We start from the raw sequence: 24,969 nt of genomic DNA on the forward strand, positions 1-24,969 counted from the left end.
TTTTGATGGCCAGATCATGATATTTCATATTTTTTCCACTTCTTTTTCTTCAACTCTGGGTCTGCTGGTACTGCAATATCAATAAATTGTACATTTTGGTTTTCAACAACTGTGATATCTGTCATGTTGTGTTCCAAATGACAATCCATCTATATTCGAAAGTCCCACAAGATCTTCACCTTCTCATTTTCAATAACTTTTTCCACTTTATGTTACTGTTGTTGTTGTTGAATAATAGTAATAATAATAATAACAACAACAATAATACATTGATATATCTTCAGAGCAATGCACATATAAGCTCAGCAGATTTATCCAGTGTTTTTTTTTAGTCCTGAGGATGAGCAAAATGTGTAAGATATATAGAGCACAGTTTCTCACAGGGCAAAAATAAGGATGTTAGGGACTGGGTTGTATATTTGTAGTGTTTGGTCTGCATACTTCCTGGATTTCTGTGATAAATGGAACACAACCTTCAGATTTTATATGTCTCCTGATTTTATAATTTAGCTTTTGGTTCAAAAACTGTAAAGCAATAGCTACTCCTAAGAACATTCTATACAGCTATATAAGCTATATACAAAAATAGGCATATGAAGAATTGACATATGCATACTTATTTTTTAAAAAAACCTTTTCAGATTTTTAGATTGCAGAATTTGACAGAATTTAATCACTGAGCACATGAAAGGCTGAAAAGATTAGTTTATATGTCCCTAGACAATGGCAGTATTGATCTGGCCCATAAGGAAATTCTCACTATGGATTTTATGATGTATAATGCTGTGAGTAAAATGGCATTCAAGTTGTATATGTCGGAAAGAGGGACCCTTAAATTATTTGTTTGTTGTATTTATATCCTGCCTTTCCCTTATGAAATGCTCAGGAAAAGATTCAAATGTAAATAATTAGGAGTCAACTTGGTTATCTCCTTGGTATGCTACTCATTTCACACTTCACCAAGTCAATCCCAAAAGCTCTTGCAGGGAAAAATATGGTACTTCTCTCGCTTCTTATCTAATATTTAGCATTTTAAATGCTACTCAAAATGCCCTTGGAAAAGCACTTCTATTTTCCTGGCTAGGCTGTAAAGCAGCCTTTCCAAATTTGGTTCCTGACCATTGTCCGTGTGATCTCATTAGTCACTTTCAAGTTTGGAAAGCGATATTTTAGTGTCACATAAATGGCAATATAACCAGCAAGCCTGAAAAGAAGACCTTGGAAGCAATGAAATCTTCATTGTTGATTCACTGTTCATCTCTCCAAGGTATGTGCACATATTGAGATCAAAACAATGTTGTTGTTATTGTTGTGGTTGTTGTTGTTTGGTTAATCTTTGGTGAGATTCACACCAAAGAATCTGGGCTGGTTCTTTGGGGCTGGTTGGTAGCTCAACAGCTCGAGTCCTAACCAAGGACCTAGGAACTGTTAAGGTAACATCGGAGGATATACGTTGTTCCAAGTAGAGTGGTTTTTTATAGCATCATAATGTTCAAGTCAGGTAAATTTAATATTTCCAAATAGCGAGGTAACCCTTTAGGTATTGCTCCAAGGGCTCTAATTACAATTGGGACAACACACAATTTTTTTTCCACAGTCACTCAACTTCAATTTGCAAGTCCCGGTATTTTGTGATTTTTTTCTTGCTGTTTATCTTCAATTCGTGCATCACCAGGTATTGCAATGTCAATGAACCATACTTTTTTTCTTTTCAACTATTGTTATGTCAGGTGTGTTGTAGGCCAAGTGCCTGTCAGTCTGGATTCTGAAGTCCCACAAGATCTTGTTTGATATGGTAGCACCTGTTCAGCATAGCCCTTAGGATCATTAGAACATGCAAGCCCCTCCACCACGACAAGGTAAAGCTCCTTATTATTATTATATACTTTATTTATTAAACATGAAACTCAGCCAACTGAACATCCAAATATGCATTACAAATACCAGTGACTTGTGCTAATGGGTGATTTGGTTTGCTGCCAGCGTCCTAGGTATCAACCAAGTATCTTCTTAAAATATAAGATGTTCCGAGTAGCAGTTTTTTGCAGTTCCACTGGTGTTATTGCAGGAAGCTGCAATTTGTTGATGTATCTTGTAAAATTCTTGGGCATGGTACCAAGTGCCCCAATGACAATGGGTATCACTGTTACATGCTTCATCCATAGCTGTGTAGTTTTGATGGCCAGGTTGCAATATTTCATTATTTTTTCTAGTTCTTTTTCTTCAACTCTTGCATCTCCAGGAACAGCAATATCAATAAACTGTATACTTCGGCTCTGTATAACCATGATATCTGGCGTGTTGTGCTCCAAATGATGATCCGTTTGTATTCAAATATTATTATTGTTGTTATTATTGTTGTTGTTATTGATATCTCTCTTTCTTTCCTTTCTGAATAAACCTTCCAATGCCCCAAACCTTTAGAGAGTTTTTAGATAATCCACATAAGTCCTCTAAAAGTTAAAAAAGAGACCTCGGTGACCTACAATATTGAAATATTATGTCTTTTTCTAACAATATATCATTTTCTTTGCTTTTCCCTTTTTCCCCCCTATAGCACCTAGAGGAAATGTGACAAGCTGTTGCAAGCTAGCACCATTTAAGAAAAAAATATTTTACAGGACCATCTTATTCATATCCACCGATCTGAAAATCCTATGCAGTACAATGGACTTTATTCTTGGGAAATGAATATAGGACTGCTAACCCCATCTTCACTGTTCACTGAGAAATTATTTGAAACTGCCTACTGAACAAAATTCTAGAAAGTAAAAACTTGGATTTTTCACGAGTATGGATCTCCTCAGGAGAAAGACCATTGGAAGCTTACATTCAAATAGGACTCTAAGTATCCAGTCTAAAAATCTAATTTCAAGACATTCATTGTTGGACCAATGTTGTGACTGCAGCATAGTCTCCACTTGCCTATTACTTGGGCAGAACCTTTTATGCCAATCCATCTTGATCCTCTAAGCATTACAATTTAAACTGATCTAAGGGTAGCTTTCTCTTCTCTGTTGCTAGATTATGTCCAATTTGTGTTCCTGAATAGTTAGCTGGGATTAAAAATAGTCTGTTGCTGCTCCAAGCAAGACTAAAACAAACATACCTCCTGCACTTGCCAGCAAAAATGCTGCTGCCAAATGCAAAAACTGCTCCAGGAGCAGTTGGACAGCTCACAGCTGTTAGAACATTGCACTACAGGGTATTAAATATAGGATGCAGAATTATCAATAAATGTGTATGCATGCCATACGCAATGGAACACACTCAATTTCTGAGGTTACCCTAAAGGGAGGAAAATTCACAGGAGGCTACTGTGAGAGAAAGAAAATTAATATATATGAATGGGAAGCATCTGGAAATGATTGTGAATATTATATCTGATACATAGCAAAACTTTTCACTGTTTACTTTGAATGTATAAACAAAATAAAAGATGTGATAGGTGGAAATGCATCCATCTTTCTCACATATCAGTCTATGCCTTTCTCCATTCCTGTCCAATGGAGTACTGAAGGAACATCAGTAGCCTTCATTGGTGCAATGAAAGACAGTTCTAGGGAGCTAAAAAAAAGTGTCTTCTAGTATGTGATACTTGCTACTCATCTCCTGGACTTGAGGAATATAATCTGGTTCTGTATAATCCATTCAGTGTAAGTGTTGATAATTTTTCACCTTCAGAATAATTATCATAGTGATGCAGAGGGTATCTACTGGCAATAACTATGTTTACAGCCCCTCCATCATGAATCTCAAGCTGATGTACCTAGCAGTCCTTTGGGACCGCCTGAACAATCTAATTAGATTCTGATCTGCTTACTTTTAAGAATTTTATCCTTTTTAATTTTTTTATTAAAAATCTTGGAAGTAAACAGAATTCTCATCTTTCTATCTACAATGGCAAAATTCAACAGCTTTTTCCAGCATGGAGAGAGTTTATTGGGCTGTTTTTAAAGACGTCAGAAAATCAGAACACTTGTGTACACACAAGAAACATTTAAGCCTAGAGCATGGTGGTATAATAATACCATTTTCCCAGACCATTCAGTTTTGTATGCACATATAGATCACATATATTTTCCTTTTCATATATGGGGAAACTTCAAATATTGATACATTCTTATCAAGAAATGAATCAACATCCCCTTCTATATATAAAACCCATCATGGGATTGATTGGAATAGGAATGTAGAATAGGAATTGGGATAAAGGCTATTTAAGCAACAATTCAGTTAAAACATTTAACTGCTTGAGCATTCTGGCTAGAAAAGAAAAAAAATCCATCCCATATTCTTTGTTTACAAATAGAGATATTTGAATATTTGTAACTTGTAGCTGTGGAATCAATTGCAATAACATTTTAAAAAATCTAGTATATATTCAGTTTCTAGTCTTCTCTGAAGTTTACCTCTGAGGCAAATAATTCAAATAATGACAACCACAAATAAATATATAATCCACTGTAGGTTAGGGTTCATTTCCATTATAGAACCTTCAAAGTCCACAATCCAAGAATTTGATATGTTTTTTTTCTTATACAAAGAATCAGTGAAATTAGTTTCAGATGGTAGCATTTAGTAGTTTTATCATGTCTGATCAGGAAAAGATGGCTGTAAACATAATTAATATAAACTCGCAGCAGATAAAATGTTGTTGCAGTTTGCTGACCCCTGCCTTAGAGAATCTGCAGTTGCAATCAGAAGCAATCTCACATCACTTTCTCCAACCAACAACTTTTGTTAAACGGCATAAGCTTCTCTAACACAGGCATTCAGATGTTTTGTCATTTATAATGCAATTCTGTACACCTCTATATAATATAAACATTCATTTCAATATAGCCTTTATTACTATCGTATAGATCAGCATTTTTCAAATGTGCCAATTTTAAGGTGAATGGATTGCAACTTTGAGAATTCTCCAGCCAGTATGCTGGTTAGGAAATTCTGGGTGTCGAAGTCCTCACAAATTAAAGTTGCAAAGTTTGAAAAGTGCTGCTGCTGCTGTTACTTTTAAGACCTATTGAGTCAAATGGTGAGATTTGGTTACTGTGTGCAGGCATAACCTGACCAACAATCCATGTCCCTAGTTTACTGAATATAGACTCAGGCTGTATATCAGTAGAATTTGCTAGTGTATCTTAGAAAGTGACCATGAGCACACATTATTCTGCTTTCTGAGCATAAGAAAAGAAAGGGGAGGAAGAAATGAAGAGCAGGGTTGTTGTTGTTTTTGCATGGCCCAATATTAAACCAAGAAAAGCCAGATATCATCATTATAAGCTTTTCAATATTCCATCTTCATTCAAAACTTCTTGGAATTTTTTTTAAAGGTCCAATCTCGAGGAAATCATTGTAAAATGTATCATTTAATCATTTGGTTGACTTTTCTGGATCAACTAAATTGGTAGAATCTGAGGTCTGGTTCTGAAATGGAATGTTTTTAAATTTGTTATATGTTTAAACTTAATTTAGGACATGGATGTGGATTTTTTTTGGCATTAATAGAATGTTTAAATTTTGAATTTCAAAGAATCCAACAAAAATTGTAGCATTTTTTTCTCTTTAGAAAAACCGAATGCAGTAAAATACAGCCACCATTCTATAATTGATACCTAGTTTTTTTGTTTTTTTAAAAAGCTGTACTAATAATAGTCCTCAGCTATTCTTTTAGAAAACAGTGATATTTGATTATTTGCATAATGAAAAATGGATTTGAAATACATTATTCTTTCTGTTGAAGACTTCTATCAATTCACTACAATTATTTATTAGCATATCAGTGGAGTTTGCTACTACATTGTGGATGGAACAAATAAGATTCCCTGGATGTGGAAATACTCTGTAGGGCAGGAGGTTTTAGTCAACTTTAGAATTGTTTTTCTTTTATTATATTGTTTATTGTGTTATTATAAAACAAAAGTAGTAAATTGTATTATTTGGACACTGTAGAATTTATACAGTATTGACTTGAGGTTAACAGTCTGATGATTTTGATAACTGAAACCTTTAAAGATAAAGTTTATATCAATATTAACTATGTGTTCTAAAATGTTAGTGTCGGTAAACATAAAGTTGCCTAAATTTTACAACTAGAGCCATATGTACATTTGATAAATGATGCAAAATATTTTAAATTATTTTTATATAATAAAAGTTTCTATCTTAAGCTTAATACTTGATACTAAGTTCTCCACTGACTTGTAACTTATTGTTGTTTAACATATTACAAAAATAAAACACTGACAAAAATTTAAAAAGCTATTTGGTTTTTAACTTTCCCCTTCCTTATATTTTAACCAATTTTGAAGTTTATAAACATTTAGGCCCCTTTAAAGACTACATTGTAAGTATTTATATACCCTATGTACTATATTGGGTATAGAAACTATTTTTCTTCAATTTGGTTAAATCTCTGCTGTGAACAAATGTTGTTAATTTTATCCTTGTTGCATTTTCTCCAGGTTTAAGTTCCCAGTCAGATATTGTCAGATATGTTTCTTCCAATATTGGGAAAATGTATTCTCATTGCCACGAGCCTGTATTTCAATAATTATGATATTACTTGTTAATATGTTCTGGAAATTAAAAAGTTGTTATTTCATTTTGAATTTCATTTCCAAAGGTTTCAGCATGTTCTGCATATATTTGCAGATTAGCTGAGGATATTAGGTACCAAAATGCATTCCCCAAATTAGGTTCATGTTTTTTAAATATGTTTACCACATGTAATAAAGATTCCTTCTTCATGATATTTCCAATACTGGAAATAAATAATCTTCTAAATATACTTGTTAAATCACATGTACCAATTTTCTTTTAGATTCTAATTTGAAATGAATGTTATGTATTTGATCCATACCTCTTCCCCAGATTGTATTGTGATTATCTACTTAAAAACTATTTATTTAAACCTTTGTGTCCATTTTATCATACCTTTTTTTATTCTTCTGTCTCTATGTCATATCTAAAGTTGAGTTCATTCATGCACCCTAACAAATGGTATTCACTTTGTATAACCATTTCAAATTCTGTCATTAAAATTCTTAAAATTTAAGGTATTTACAGTCCTTTTCTAAGTTTATGAACAAATAAATATTACCCCATCCTTACTCAAATATTTATAAGACAATGTAAACATTTTATTTACTGTCATCTAATATTTTGCTAGATGTATGCAGCCCATCTATGGTATCTCTACTGCTGGCTCACATATTAGAAGACACGTTTTTTAGCTCCCTAGAACTGTCTTTCATTGAACCAATGAAGGCTACTGATGTTCCTTCAGCAGCCCATTGGACAGGAATGGAGAAAGGCATAGACTGATATGTGAAAAGAAAAGAAAAGAAAAGACAATGGCAATGGTAAACCACTTCCCTTAACACTCTCCAAAACACTGAAAAGGTGGGTGTAATTTCCAGGAACTGACTCAAGTACATCTCTTTTTAGCACTGATGATGTTATCTAGTTTGGGTAATGAAACATCTGCAGGAAAACAACCAAGCTCAGAGAGCATCAAGGACCCCTCGTCTTTTTTTATTTGGCATACATGAATAATTTCAGAAAGCCAATAGATGAATACAATAGCTGGAGCTTCAATGCAGCATTAGGTAATTATATGTTGTCTTGAATTATGCTCACTCATTTGGATAAAAGTTATTTCATTATTAATTTTGTCTTGGAACCCTCATTGGTATTGCACATGTTCACTGTCTTCTGAATTATATACCAGTTATTTGAAAACGAGCAGGAGGACAACAAAATGAATATTGCACTCTTAATGATTGTGAAAGAATTGAATTTAGAAGGTTAAAAGGATATCTATTCACTATAACTGATACAATGCTCTGAAGAATTCACAATGCTCTTTCACAACCTTTTTATTTCCAGAAGTCCTAATCAAAAGGCCTGACCTTTCAAAACTTTACATCGCTTAAGCTATTTTTAAAAAATGCCCTACTACTAAGTTAACTGTCAAATATTGATAATTTAATTGTACTGCATGAAAAGAATATGTATGAAATATTAATTTTGTTTAGTACACAAAGGAAATATGAGAGATATATTCTGTGGGAAATCCCATTGAGTTCAATTGTTCTTACTCCCAAGAATGTAAGCGTTTTAAGCCCTCTTCAGTCATGCTAGCCTGTTCTGTCCCATGATTCTAATGAATATGCAGACACAGGCATGGCTGTCTGCCATGACTAATTACGGAGATAAAGCCAACCCTTGGCTAGGAGCCTAGAACGCTATCTTCAAGAAACCAAGATTAGATTTACGGAATGCTTTCTCAATGGCTAGTAAAATGGACTGTTGTTTCCTGCAAAGATTTCCCTCCCGTCGCTCCACCTATAAACTCTTTGGGAGGGGCCACAACAGTAGCCAGCTGTCCCTATTTCTTTCTATGACATCTTCTCCACAGCTGCTCCCTTTTTCTCTCAGCTCTACGCACACGCACATCAGGGACAACCTCCCTCTGTTCCTCTGCACTACTCCCTGACTCAGATGCCACCTGGTGGCCAACAGGCCTCTCTAGTCCCTGCTCTGACTCCAAACACCCTCCAGAGTCTTCCTCATCCTCCAGAGCAGTCCCATAATAATCATCGCTGTCAGAGTCCACCAACCGCTCAGCCGGCCACTGCTGGGCCACAACATAGCCTATTCCCCTTTTTATTTCCTCCAAATATTCAAGGAACATAGCTTTCATTTCACTAAGGGAGAGAAAACTAGAAAATAGGGGGAGACTCTGTGTTGATGAACCCTGCATATTTTTCAATACTCCTTGCTATCTGTGTGATGCAGAAGTGGTCCTGATTTGTCTGAACCGGTAGTGGTATTTTGACCTGGGTTGCAGAACCAGCAGCGATCCAGGCTGGCCACACCCCCAAACTGGTTCCCCTGTCTCTTACGCCATTGCCAGCATGCACAGAACAATTTTTAGTCAACTGCGCACGGGCGAGCAATGTGCGGCAGGCACGTACGCAGCAAACCAGTACCAACCAGTACAGGAACCCACCCCAGGTGTGATTCTATTCTGCTGATGTAAGACTACCTTCCACACTTGAAAGGTAATTACTGGGAAATGGCAAATTATAGGATGGCCTACAAAAATATGAATGGCCACCAGATGAAAGAGGCTAGAAAACTCTAAGATTATCATCTAGTGGTCTTTAGGAATTTTGCAGACCAAATCAAGTAGCTCTAACAAACTTCATTGTCCCTTGAGTAAAGTATCTTTAAAACCTTAGAACATTTAGAGCTGCTTTCCATAATTCAGCATACATATATTGACGAGCACAATCCCCCTAGTTTTAACCACATTATTCTCATTGCCCTACCCTCATCATCACATCACCCATAACACTTTACAAACTCTAGGTGAAAGAATTGAGATTTCTGCTCTCTCTTTTTGAATGTTGCAAATGCCTTTTGAAAGAAACGTTCGGTCTCACACAGTCTGAATTAATTCCAGGCTGAGTTCCTGCTTAACCTATCAGTATTTAAATGTGCTGGCTGTTGAACAATTCAAACAGTTCTCATCTTAGGACAGCCAAGTAAGCCTGTTTTAAGTACTGGGGGCAAAATATAATGAAAAAATCTTAGAGGGGGGCCTTAACTTCACTGCTGGCAGCTCTGGAACACTACCCAACCACTACCCAAGCATTGCTTTTGATATATGTCTTTGTGGATAAGTCGAAATTAATATTTGACTCTAGGAATGTGTGATCATTCTGTTCAAAGACAATTTTCCATTAATGCAGAATGATTAATGTTCTGTGTTTTGGTGAACGTTGCGAGAGAAGCCAACCTTTCCTATCTCATTTTTTTAAAATCTATTTTCATATTTGATTTGTGCCTTGGAGGCTGTTCCTTTTTCACAATGAGTTTCTGATTTGCTTCTCTTTTGACAGAAATGTTACATGAGAGAAAAGATGCCTAGAACTCATAACCATCTTTTGCTTTGAAATCTGCCCATATAATCCTTGAAGAATTGAAGATTTTACTCTTGAAAGAATGCTTTCCTTTGACTTGGCTCCTCTACTTCAAAATAAAAACCAAAAATAAGCCAAAAATAAAAATGAAAACCACAAAACCACCCCAAATCTTTCCTGAATGATTCAAATTTTCCCTAATCATTCTGATTACTATTCATGTCAACAATGCTTTGGCAAAGCATGTGTCATTTTGTTTTTGCAATTATTTATAGGTGCAATAACTCTACAAAAACTGAAATATTTGGATGCTTTACTATCTTCTAACAACTTACATTTTCAAAGAAATAATGAGGATTTGTGTTTAATCCTTTTTTTCAGTTTAGCTGTTCCAATACCTCTTTGACTTGGAAAAAAGTTTATTATTCTAAAATAACTGAAATAAAAGAATGAAATAAACTTTTTTTTTTTACTAACATCAACTCCATTTGTGCAATCTGTGTAAAAGTACTCTCTGCATACAGCTTTGATTGGAGCTCTGGCTGTGCAAGTTGTCAGTCACAAGTTGCCCAGCAATAGAAAAGCTGACAATCTGAATGGCAGCCCGCAATGCATTCTGTCAGTTCATGTCTATTTCACCATTGAATGAATCACTTTTTCATTTTCACACGGTGCTATGCCTTCAACTTTCCTCCCAACTTTCTCTTACTTGACACCAAGTAACACAAGTATCTGGGCAATCTTCAATTCCCTATTTCTCTTGTTTTATTAAATTCTGGAATTAATTTATCAGTTCTGAAAATGACATAAGAAAATAGGCCTGCCTTTCCTACTCTGGCCTACCCTGGTTGTGGAGCACTATCTATAATCTAGTTCCCAAGTTTATTAAAACCAAAATGAGGGACTGCATTGTTACAGGTAATGTACAAGAAATAGTCCTCCATATTTCAGAAAAGAAAGTGAACATATACCAGTGAACATCTCTGTGTGACAGTAGATTACTTTTTTCAATGTTATATGGTCATCATAGTAACTGAGATATACAAATCCCTGATCTTCGCATACACACACATACACATACTCACACTCACCCACAGATACACACAGGCACACATGCATGGAGCTGACCACATACCAAAACAACTAGCAAAATAAGATGAATTTAAAAATGAAATGTCTCTCTGAAGACTCCAAGACATAAATGAATGAAAAACAAAGATTCCAAGACATAAATGGAGAATGAGATCAGAGAGTTCTTTGAAATTAACTGAACAAACCCATCTAAAACCATGGAAAGAAATACTTAATAAATCTACACTGGGAATAACAATTGCATACAGAGTTTGTAAGAAGAAAATTGGATTTCTGTAATTATTTCAACTAGAAGTCCCTGAAATTGAAACCATGGCACCATATTCACAATCCTGTAAGTCTCCATCCAGCAATGGATGGAAACTAAGCAAAGAGAGAAGCAACCTAGAACTAAGAAGAAATTCCCTGACAGTGTGGACAATTAACCAGTAAAATGAATTGCCTTCAGAACTTGTGGGTGCTCTCTCGGAAGGTTTTTAAGAAGAGATTGGATAACCATTTGTCCAGAATGATAGAGTGTCTCCTGCTTGTACAGAGAATTGGACGAGAAAACTTTCAAAGTCCCTTCCAAGTCTGTTATTCTGTCTGTTAGTTTTCTTCAGCTACAAATGGAGCAGAACTCCTGGCATTTATCTACATTTATTATGGCTAAATAGAATGGGACAATTTCCATATCATTCACAGTCGCTACAGTTTGCAAGTGTTTCTTTGACATCTATAGTAGATCACCAAAAATACAAACATTAGTAAAATCTACTATGCTAGGCATGAAAGTGTACTAAGTTGCATAAACGAAAGGTACTGTGTAGAGGAAAAATGAATAGGAAATTTGCTACTTTTCAAATGAAAACTAAAGCATATGTATGATAGATCATCTCAAATGATCTAAGCCCCGGAGCTCACTGTAACAGCATTGCCAAAAAGGCATTAAGAGTTGTTAACCTAATTTTGTGAAGCTTCTTCTCCAGTAACATTGTACTGTTAACTAGGGGATACAAAACCTTTGCCAGACCAATTCTTGAATACAGCTCATCTTCCTGGAATCCACACTGGATATCAGACATTAATACAATTGAGTGGGTCCAGAAGTATTTCACAAAAAGTGTACACCACTCCTCTGCTTGCAATAGAATCCCTTATGCCACCAGACTCAAAATTTTGGAACTATGCCACCTACAGTCTGACCTAAGCATAGTACACAAAATTGTCTGCTACAATGTCCTACCTGTCAATGACCACTTCAGCTTCAATCTCAATAATACTCAGGCAAACAATAGATACAAATTAAAAGGTAAACCACTCCAACCTCAATAGCAGAAAATACAACAGTGGTCAACACCTGGAATGCTCTACCTGACACTGTTGTTACATCCTCTAACCCCCTCAGCTTCAACTGTCTACCTTGGCCCTCTCCCAATTCCTAAGAGGTCCCTAAAGTGCATAAGTACACCAGCATGCCTTCCGTCCCTGTCCTACTGTCCCCATTTATTTGTACTCATTTCCCTTGTTCATGTCCATGTTTATACTTATACCTGTTATCTTGTACAAGTTTGACAAACTAAATAAAATAAAATAAAATATGATAGCTCTTTAAAAAACCTGGAGGCATTACACATGGAATAAATTAGCTGGGGACATGAGTACAGTCCAATATTTTCCAAGCTGTCTTTTTTTTAACCAAAAAGCAAATGTTGATGGAAATTTGCCCAAGAAGCAGCCTCTCACTTATGGTCATGAAATATGAGCAGTACTGAGCTAAGTATTATTTCCAAAATGTTAAAAAAAGACATGACCTTAAAGGACTTTAACCTTATTTTACCCACTTATACAAAATGTGAAAGTCAGAACAGAGACCTTGCTTAAGAGGGGAAATATCTAGCTCATTTATAAAAGAATATCATTTCCCTTTATTTTAACTCATATTAAGAATCAGGGGATGAAAAATCAGCTTCATGGAAAAATTCCATACTCCACCAATGAATAGCTTACCTAAGCATCCTCACTGGTGTAATCTCATTCATTTCTAAAGAAATTCTCTTCCTCATAATGCTGTAGCATGCTTGCCATTGTAACAAGTAAGCAAAGGCAAAGTTTTTCATTGTTCTCTTTTATCTCCTTTTTCATCCAAAGATAAATTAATTGCCCTTGTTTTCTAGCAACTACATTTATCTTATTCTACAATTTGTGTCTTGTACTTAATAAATATGAAAAGTTTCTCAAGGGCTATCAAGCCTTGTTTCCAATTATGAGATAAAATCATTGCTAAGCAGCGTTATGCCAATATCTGCTTGAGGCAGTCAGGTTATAGTCATAGAAGAGGCTTGATAGCTAGTCTATAATGCTGCTTAGAAGATATGGGCATTTTCTAAGGTGTCAAGAGATAGCACAACCAAAATTTCTACATCTGTTTTGGGGGTGTCCAGGGTTATAGGTAAGAGTGTGAGACCCTAACTCTAACCCTAACCCTAACTGCACATGAACCATAGGGTATAGACTGCTCAGTCCTGTTGGGAAGAAAGAGTTTTAATAACACCAAATTACAGAATGCAGAATAATAGAGTTGGAAGAGACCTTGGAGGTCTTCTAATGAGTCCAACCCGCTGTTCGAGCAGGAGACCCTGTAACATTCCAAACATTCCAATCTCATTTTAAAAACCTCCAGTGTTAGAACACCCACAACTTCTGAAGATAAGAAGTTTCATTGAATTAATTATTTTCACTGTCAGGAAATTTCTCTTTAATTCTAGGTTGTATCCTTCTTGGAAAAATGTCTACCCATTACTTCTTGTTTTGTCTTTCCCTCGGTTGCTTTGGAGAATAGATTGACCCCCCTCTTCTTTATGATAGTATTTCAAATATTGAAAGAAGGTATTAATATAATATATTAGAGATATCTACAGTTAAATGGAGAGTTCTGAGGCACCACAGCAGAGACAAGTTGGGAGTCAGTGATTGCAACTCCAATTTGAGTTAAGGGAAAGTGGTTCACAGTCCTGGAACATTCTCATTATAGTCATATATTCACTGAGAGCTAATTTGGTCTTATACGTCAAAGGGGTCAGAGAAAAGGAATAATTAGGTTTGTATCTTGAGATGTCCATATGCTGGGAAAGGTGGAAAGAGAAAGAAACAATAGTAGCAAGATACATGGATTTCATTACCTTAGCAATGGAAGAGCTGAAGGATCAAGTTGAGAACAAATCTTCCTGGGGAAAATCAGTCTACGTGGTTGCTAAGAATTGATACTGACTTGATGGCAATAATCACAATAATCTAAGAACTTGATCCATTAGGGCTAGTAGTTAGGATAGTAATTAGAATTACTATCATACAACACAGTGCTATGTTGTTACTCTGTTATGCCCCAAGAACTAAGAATGACGTGTGGAACGGCTTCTGAGTAGTTCTTTATTATTGTTCCCCCACTAACAGAATCTTGCCAGACTAAAGCAAAAGTTATGTATCTATGAATTGGGGGTAAGGGATGCACCTTTTCCCTCTTCCTATCTACCAGACATTCTAAGCTCCGCTGTGTCTTTAGTCTCTGGGAAAGAGCCCTCCCTCCTTCAACTACATTCTACCACATACTTATCTAATCAGGCTAAAAGACAATTTTATATAATTCACTGGTTAAGTCTTCACTGAAAAAAATCTAATCAGGTAGAATGGTTGTTGCTGTTGTCCAAGATGTAGGATGAGACCACCCAAAAAAATGGTATACAATAAGCTTGGAGATAGTCAAAGAGCTGCTCTGGAGTTCTGTCTTTTTGCATTTTGGACATTTCTCTCTTTTATCCAAATAAAACATTTGGATAAAAAATCCAAACATTGTACCAAAGACTTAGAAAGACACAAGTCATTTGCATTGAGATGTCTCCTTGTAAAATGTTACACATCTGAAAATTGGAAAAAATATACATAAACACCAAATGAAAGTTAGGAATAAACATCAAATGAAAGTTAGGATAGTATTTTCCTTCTCTTCTGTTAAAAAAAGAAATCACACATTTGGTTTCCATGACAATTTAGTTACATTTAATGGCACTGATTATAGGAGATAACTCTCTTCTTTTGAGAAGGCATCTAAGAGGAAAGGCTGAAATTAATCTACTTCACAGCTCTCAAATTGGTCAGGGATATTTACCCAAATTGTTCTATTTCTGTTGTTTGTATTATTCCCCATTCAGACCTGTTTCATTTTCACTCTTTTTCCATACTACATTTTATTATTAGTTAAAAGATTACATGGCAGATAGGGCTCCAAATATACTTATAGGTTTCTGCATAGTGATCACAAATCCATAATAAAATGTGGAAAATGTGTCATATTATAGAGTTATTCCAGATCGAGCCTATTTCCCAAAATAAAGAACATTATATAATAGTCAGTTTGCCAACAAATTGCAACTGGTGAGTATTATGTGTGGGAACTGAGTACTTTAACACACTGTATAATAGCACACCTATGTTTAAATCATGTCAGTCTTAAACTCTCATATGTACTTTAGGAAGGAAAGCTCCCACACACATTTGACAAAATAGATACATCTGTTAAAAATATTCAGTTGGCCTTGAATAGTGAAGAACAATTATCATTTAATGAAAACAGAGGCATTCTGTAGAATGGAACATCCTAAAGCATTGCCTTGTGTCACTTTATAGCCAATCCAAATGGTGGTAATCCTAACAGCTATAATCACTAATGGTCATTTATTAATAATAATCCAAATCTTTAAAGATTGGCCAAACCAGTTAATCATCTATAAGTATAAGTTCTGGATTTTCAGAGAATTAAGAATAGGGTCATTTTATTAGCAGCTTGTAAAAGGGAGGCCCATACTGGCTTTATATTCCCAAACAACACATTACCTTCCCATGTTTGCATGCTGAGGAAAACAAGCAATCACATCACATGAAACTTCCTTAGATATCTTACAATAATAGCTGCCATTCCATCTTCCTAATTGGCTAAACTAACAGAATCTTCCAAGTCTCGTTATGTTGTCCTTTCTCCTACTACTACTTATAGTTCAATGAATTAGGAAGGTGTCTGTCTAGTCTCTTCCAAATAATATCTGCCTGTAATGGACTTCAAATATGTTTTACCCCTAATCACTCTGACAACAATGCGTGCACATCTTCAACAAGGTCACCTTCCTTACCCTCTATGTCACATACCTACCTCAGTCCTCTCATCCACATGCCCAGAAAACTCTGTTATAGTCATGGGAAGAAAGTGCAGATGCATTGCTCTCCTCCTCTAGTGGCAACTCTCCTAGTTTACTCAACAATTTCTGTATTGTAACTGTACAATAAGAGGTTAGTTCCCCTTCTTCCACCAAACTCAGTCTGACAGTTACTTTGGTGTGATTTATGGGAAATTCTGCTGGTCAACTTGCCATAAACAATCCTCACTGAGATGTGAAATTCAGGGATAGTTGTCCACCAAAGTTCTCTAATAAACTGCAGCAAGAACCCAAAATTACTGGATGTACTAAAGGCTGCTATGCTGCCAGTGGTTGTGATATGTTTGGTGCCTGCTGTTCTGTTAGTTGAATCATGGCATTTTGTTAAGTTGGTTATTTGTACATACACTTGCTAGTATTGCAACAACACTGCAAGAAGTGTTTAGAAGATAAGGGGGGGGGGTGTCCTGAGGATTATAAAACATTTCCAATAATAAAAGAAAGATGTTTGGTCTGTCTTAAAATAAGAAAAGGAAACTTTAAAAATTGATGTCACTAGGTAGACCAAACCAAGAAATCAACTCCACCAGAAGGCTAAAACTGTTTTTATTGAAATTGATTATAATAATAGAACATCACAAGTATGATTATCTTGTACCTCTTCCACCTCAGTATGGTCCAGTAAATTAGGAAGGTACACGTCTGAGCCTTTTCTGAATATTATTTGTTGTGGATTAAATATACATTTATTCCTTGATGCCCAAATAACAATGCTTGAACATTTCTGTCAAGGTGATCTTCCTTATTCTACCAGTTTAGACATCCTCATCCTGATTGAGCAATTATACAAATAAGAAATTTTGAACTTTGCTTTGAGCAATGAATTAACAAGTCCTACATCACTTTTTATCACGTGATAAGGAAATAATATACATATATGCTTATTGAGCATAATACTTAGCTGAAACTATACACTTGATTAAATACTATTTAATAGAGCCAGAGTTCAACAGATTTCCTAGTACATTTTCAAAAACTTTAAATTTGCAGCTGAAACAAAAGATTAGAGAAAGTAATTATAATTCAAGAAATAGTACTTATCTGTGCAAAGGATTATATCCATTTCTAATGGAGATCCACTGTTCACATATCCTTCAGCATTCAGTTATATATCTTCCTAAAAGTAAAATGGGTTTGTCTCCTGCAGGCAGAAAAACAGAAGATTTTTAAATGTATGGGAGTTGCATAATACTTACATACTCATGACTCAAATTATTTCCAGGATAAGCAATATTATGCAAAATATGGAAAATAATTATTAGAATTGAGCAAAATATATGAAAGATACAAGAAAATAGAATCCCAAAGACATTTTTTCAAAAGGCAACTAGACTTGTTTTTCTTTTTTCTTTTGTTTTGTCCAGTTGTCTCTTGAAAAAGCACCTTTGGGACAACCATAATCTGAATGACTGAGTATCTCCACAGACAAGAAAATATAATCAACTAAGTTTAGTTTACAAGAAAACCATTCACTATATCTCTCTTTTCTAAACCTGGAAACCATTCAACATACTTCCTCCCACTAGATCCATATAATATCTCTTGGTATTTTTTTTAATTCATTGCATGTCTCTTCTTGAGGGTTTAATCAATCCCAACCAACCATAACTTTCTCAGTTTTCACCTTCCTGTCACTTCATTCCCTCTTCCTTCATATATTTGCTTTGCAATCCAGTTCTCATTCTCTATAATTCTCTGTAGAACTAAATCATCACAACGTACATCTTTTGTTGTCCACTTTTGTATTTAGTCCACATTTAGTATTCTTTCATTCTTTCCCTTATCTCTTTCTTGTTTTACCACATACACTTTATAAGTGTCCCTTTACCATTACATTCAACTTTTTATGTTTTCTGGATGTACCCAACTCTCAGTTCAATATAACAAAGTAGAAAGAAGCATGTTGTTTTGACAAACATTCATTGCTCACAACCAATTAAATACTATTCAACCAGCATTGCACATCTATTTTTTCCATCCATTTTCTAGTCTTTAATAAATATTCTGCCAAGGTACAGACATTCATCCATTTGCTTTAATGTGTTGCTATTTATGTATAACTTCACATCTTTTGTCTGTTTTCCCTAACAAACTCAACTACATTGGTCTTTGATACAATATTTTTCAGATGTGTACTCCTCACTGAATTATACAATCTATGACACATTTGCTGCAATTAGAGTTCTCACCTGACATCAGGTATTGCCTGCATAAAACGTACTTGCATATGTACATGTGTATGTCTACCCAATAGTAATCTAAAACCATCACAAACATTCCTTAAACAATTATCCATAAATACATTAAACAAACAAGGTGCAATCACTATTCTTTCCTTAATTTCTTCTCAGATCTGAACCAATTGCTAAGCATTTCATTTAATCTCACATCTGCTTTAATTCTATGATATACTGCTTTTCAGGAGTGGGTTCCTGCCACCATTACTACTGGTTTGGCAGCCAAAAATGTTTACATGCACACACTCACTTCGCTCGAAGCGAGCACATTTGCATTTAAAACAGTCATTCACATAAGGTTAAAAAGGGGGAAATACATTTTTTTTCCAATGAAGATTGTTCTGAGCATGTGCAGAACAGAAAATCAAGATGGCACTGCCGAGGATAGAACCGATACGGTCACGTGTCCGCCGGAGTTATACCTATTCGGCCGAACCGTACCATACCATTAGGAACCTACTTCTGCTACTTTTCCTACATTTAACGACCAACTTTCAGTTCCACATGAATGCAAAACATTTTAAAATTCAAACTGATTTCAACAAACATAAATTTTCTAGCATTCATGTTTATTTCTCACTGGCACATTAAAGAGCAAAAGCCTGATCTGCATAATCCCAGCCCCACTTAAAATCACATTGCATTCACCTAAATCTGCTCATTTTCACTTCTGGTACTTTTCAAACAGAATTCTGCTAAACACCTGCCAAGACACACTTATTAAACTAATCTTCCTACAGTTTTTGTATTCTCTCTTGCCATCTTTCCTTTTCTATAGGAAAAGAACACCATTCTTCAAACAGAAATTTCATCTTCTTACACAGAGGACATCTAATGGTTTAGATTTTATATTATCAATATGCTGATGATACTCAATTCTGTACCTTTGCCCAGTATGGCAATGCTGGTAGTGACAATACTGATAGTCTCATTTCAATGCCTGGAGACTATGAAGATCCAGATAAGCCTTAATATGACAAATCTGGTTTCCCATCAAGATTTTCTGTCTGGTCCAATAGTGACTCGTAATGGAGAGCATCACCCATGAAAGAACAAGCACACAACTTGGGAATCTTTCTAGCTGTTGCTGGAATAGCAGGTGGAATCTGATGTAACCATTGCTGTGGTAATTCATATCTTCATGTGCCCTAGACTACTAATCTCATGGGACTGTCTTTAAAGACTACTATGAAGCCACAATTGGTTCACAGTACAGTAGCCCATGCGCAGTCAGTGTTGATTGCTGGAATCACATTACACCTGCACTATAGGGCTGCACTGGCTACCAAGAGTAAATTGCATTGATGCAAATTAAGGTGATGTTCTTGGCCTATAAAGCTTTTCATGACTTGGCATCAAGGTACCTGCAGAAGTCCTTTCTCTTGTTAGAATCATTTTGACTAACTCAATTTTGCCAGGAAAAGCTGCTGATGGTTCCTCACTTTAGGGAGGTGTAGGAGGCCAGGCCTTGGGGGTGCTGGTTCTCAGTAACAAGTCTAGCCCTTTGGTAGAGTTTCCAATGGTCACCAAGCTACTTGAACTGCATTAGAGGAAACGCTGAACATAGAGCTCTTCCAGAGGATATTTGGGTTGTGATATTATCTTGAGTGAGGTCTATTGACTATGGGCAACTGGGAATGTTTATGCTTTATATATTTATATGTCAATTTGTTTCTATGTTTTAATTTTAATTTAATCATGTATGTTCTAATTGTTATTGCATTTTAATTGTTTCTGGGCTGCTAAGAGTCCTTAGGGATTGTGGCAGGATATATATGTAATCTTTAATTAATACATTACTCTTTTGTGCAGAACAGTTGGTGGGGTGTAGTGTTGGACTGGACTGGAAGAATCCCACTTCTAATTCATCTTCCTCCAGAGAAATTCACTAGGTGATTTCAATCTGGTCCTTCTCTAACTAGCCTACCTGATGTTGTTGGTGAGAACAATACAGATACCACCTGGAGCTCCACCAGGAGGAGGTAGGAAATAAATCAAGCAAATAAATAGTTTTCTCTTATGCCCATTTCTTACAACAATCCTTCTTTTGTATATATGCATTGTTTTCTCACCTAGATAGAATAGAATAGAATAGAATAGAATAGAATATACTTTATTTGTATGCCGCCCTTTTCCCTGAGGGGACTCAGGGCGGCTCACAATTCAGGGGGAGGGAAGGACAAAACAAGTTACACACATGAAGACAATACATCGTTAAAAGCGCAACAATCATACTATTCGGGTGGGGTTTGAAGTCTTTAGCCCCAGGCCTGTTGGGACAGCCAGGTTTTAAGGGCTATGCGGAAGGTCCGGAGGGTGGTGAGGGTACGAATCTCCACGGGGAGTTCGTTCCATAGGGTCGGAGCAGCCACCAAGAAGGCTCTCCTCCGGGTAGTTGCCAGTCGGCATTGACCGGCTGATGGAATTCGGAGGAGGCCTAATCTATGGGATCTTATTGGCCTAGTGGAGGTAATTGGCAGTAGGCGGTCTCTCAAATACCCAGATCCAATACCATGAAGGGCTTTATAGGTGACAACTAGCACCTTGAAGCGCACCCGGAGATCAACAGGCAGCCAGTGCAGCTCGCGGAGGATAGGTGTTATGTGGGTGAAGCGAGGTGCACCCACGATCGCTCGCGCAGCTGCATTCTGGACCAGCTGAAGTCGCCGAATACTCTTCAAGGGCAGCCGCATGTAGAGCACATTGCAGTACTCCAGCCTAGAGGTCACAAGGGCACGAGTGACTGTTGTGAGAACCTCCCGGTTCAGGTAGGGACGCAACTGGTGCACCAGGCGAACCTGGGCAAATGCCCCCCTGGTCACAGCTGACAAATGGTGTTCAAAAGTCAGCTGTGGGTCCAGGAGGACTCCCAAGTTGCGGACCCTATCTGAGGGGCGTAGTATTTGACCCCCCAGCCTGAGAGATGGAACACTTGGCCAATTAGTGGGAGGGAAGCACAGCAGCCACTCGGTCTTATCTGGATTGAGTACAAGCTTGTTAACCCCCATCCAGTCTCTAACAGCCTCAAGGCTGTTTAGATGCTTTTAATTCATCATTTTCCATGCCACCCATTAATATAATTCCATATGCTTCTGTGGCACTCTATAATTCTTTTCACTCTAACCAAGCAGTTACCACACTGAACTTCCTTATAGCAACAGTCTCTTCATGAAGTTAGAAAATTAATTTATTTTATCACACTTTTTGATAGATGAGTCATTCTTTATCTTCCCGCAGCCATTCAGCTTTTCAAAGCCCATTTTCTCCCCAAGATCCTACTCTATATATATCTCTCTTATATTTTGAATCTCTTGTAACCTTTAGTAACTGTTTGAAATTTCAGCCATCAACAATAAAATCAATCATGCTTTTCCATTTATTCTTCTTTCATGTGCATGCATGAACAGACATATGCTTTTGCCAAGTATTTCAAATAAATAGAACTTTTTCTAAGCAGATAAATATGGACCTCAGTTAACTATGGTAATTGGTCACTCTCGGTCACTAAGCAGTGCAGCTGTAAAGCATGATGTTGCATGAGCCTGTTATCTTACAACAGTAGTTCCAGTAGTTCCTGTTGCAGTTTGTTAGGTGAATCCCATGGGGTCATTAGGTGCGACATAACATGCTTATGTTATTCAGCACAAATATGGATCCCTAATCTTAGAATTTAGAACTTAGAATAACAGAGTTGTAATAGACCTTGGAAATATTCTAGTTCAACACCTTGCTCAGGAAGGAAACCCTATGCCCGTGATGGTAAACCTATGGCACTCGTGCCACAGGGTAAAGCCATCTCTGCAGGCACATGAGCCATCGCCCAGCTCCACTGCTCATATAAGCATGCCTCCCGCCAACCAGTTGATTTTCAGGTCTCTCCTGGGAGACGTGCATGCATGTGGGAGGTGGGTCACATGTGCATGCAGGGGCGTGGGGGTTGTGTGTGCATGTGCAGGGGGTGGGAGGATGCGGGGGGGCCCACACTCCATTTTTGGTTCCAGGACGCTTCAGGGAGGCCTGCTAGCACCAAAATGAGGGGGCTTCCCCCACCCTCCATTTTGGTGCCAATAGGCTTCCCTGAAACCTCCTGAGACCAAAAATGGGTTGATGGGGGTGCAACTGTCTCCACCCCACATGTTGGTGCTAGCAGGTCTCCCTGAAGCCTCCTGGGACCAAAAACAGGGGGGAGTGCTTCCATATGTGTTTGTACATGCAATAAACAGTACACACGATGGGTAGGTGTAAAAAAATAAAATAAAAAGAATACTATTTTAATTACATTCTTTTTGAAAAGAAAAAAACTTTAGTCCTTGTACATGTTGTCATTTGAACCATCTAATAAAGATTGGGAGGCTGAAGGACTTATTACTGCAGCTAATTTAAAGAGACTTAAAATTTAATTAAGGAAAATTTAATCCTGTAATTGAATTTATTTCGAAGGCAAAGCTAAATTCTGGTAATGTTTGAAAATTAACTTATGTCCAGTTGAAGAAATCAATTTCTGATATGACCTTAACTACCTAACAAGTACTCTGAATGTTAAGTAAGAGATCTAGGATATGTATGGTGAAAACAAATAATAAGCCCAAAATTTGTTTTTGGGATTAATTTCTAGAATACTCATTAAAAACCTCTGGCAATGGAAATATTGTCTTAGGTCTTTAAGGAGCTTATAGTTGGGTAAAACACTTCAGCAAAGCCAGACAGAATATTTCCTCTGAACTTGAATTCAACTATTGGAAATACCACAAAATACATAGACTTATGTTGTATGTTTTGTTTGAGTTGTACCCAGTTATCTACAACAGTGGCCCCCAACTTTTTGGGCACCAGGGACTGGTTCTGTGGAGAGAGGTTTTTCTGAGGACTGGAGTGGGCACTGTTTCATGTGCTGCCTGCATGCCACAGATGGGGCTTTGCTAGCTTGTATGGCCCAGTTTCTGGCATGCTGTGTACCAGTGCTGGTCCATGGCCCATTGGACAGGGGGTTGGGGACCCCTGATCTACATTAAGCTCCACTAGAGTTTCGTCTTGATAGATATCAAATGATGACTATTTTTTCTTATGTATAAAGCATGCTTCCTTTACAAAACATTTAACAGATTGCACCATGCTGAATTCCACATTTATCCTTTGAGTTAGCTTCCATTATTTATTGCCAAATGAGAAAAGCTGGGGCTTCACCAGGTACAGATACAGATTAACAGAGTTGGAAGGGACCTTGTAGGTCATCTAGTCCAACCCCCCACCCAAGCAGACCCTACACTCTTTTTTATAGATGGCAGTCCAGTCTTTTCTTGAAAGCTTCCAGTGGTGAAGCTCCCACGACTTCTGAAGGCAACTTCTGTTCCATTGGTTGATTGTTCTGTCAGAAAAGTTCTCCTTATTTCCAGGTTCATGACAATAGCCTGAATCCAGTATTCTTAATCCTTTAGCTCTGCATAATATAGTATAACTAGGTATCTTTATTGCTTTTATTTTTAAACTAATTTATGCCACTAATGTAGTTTTTTTCTTCTTCTTCATCACCAAATTTGGCAATGGGTTGCAATTCTCAGAATGCTAGCTAGGGAATTCTGAGTTGAAATCCACACATCTTAAAGTTTGATAAACACTACAATAATGTGTTAGGCATCATGGATAGAGGAAACAGGTTATATTGCTCTGGAATAGGTTTGTTATATCAACACAATTAAAGTGCTTTAAAGAAAATTTTAAAAATGCTCAGGTACCTTATGTGCAGAAGCTGACATATGGCCAGATAGAAGTGGCATGACCCCAATGGGAGGAATGGGAAAAATTTCTATGAATGAATATTAGGTATGTGTGCGTGCTCTTCCCCCCTACTCCTAAAGGTTTCAGTGGATAAGGCAACATCAACATCACTTCTTCTAATATTTTTGAAGGTCAAATAAATACCCAAATGGAAAAATCTAAATGTCTGACTGGAATAAATTAGAAACCAAGAAAAATTGAAATTGACAGATACAGTAATTCCTAATTATGCAGGGTCAAGGAACATGACATAATCATCATGGTATTCTTGTTTGTGCATTTAATACAAGCATGGCGAAAACTAACATGGTAAAGAAGATTATACACTAAGAAGCACTCATTCCTTCCTGTCATTCTCTTATCTTTCAGCACTTCTGGAGCATCTCAGATGAGAAGGACTTTATAAAACCCTCTGCAAAACAATCAAGATGTATACTTTTTTCTGTCAGGTACCTGAGGCGTTGCTCAGCAATGCTATTTTCTACAGAGATATGCTTAATTAACATCTCAGGGAACATTTTCAGTTCGAGCTCTTTATAGTCAAGCTTCCGAAAAAGATCTCATCAGCACAAAGCCAAACCTGATTAACTACAAGGTGTCATTTTCCTTGGGAAATGGAAGAACTGGTTTCATAAAAAGAAATGTCATCAAAGCATTAGCTGATTGGAATTATGAAAATGTCCC

The sequence above is a fragment of the Thamnophis sirtalis genome, unplaced genomic scaffold, assembly GCF_051295495.1.
Source record: "Thamnophis sirtalis isolate CommonGarterSnake01/CBP01778 unplaced genomic scaffold, rThaSir2_p1.2 scaffold_1, whole genome shotgun sequence".
NCBI lineage: Eukaryota > Metazoa > Chordata > Lepidosauria > Squamata > Natricidae > Thamnophis > Thamnophis sirtalis.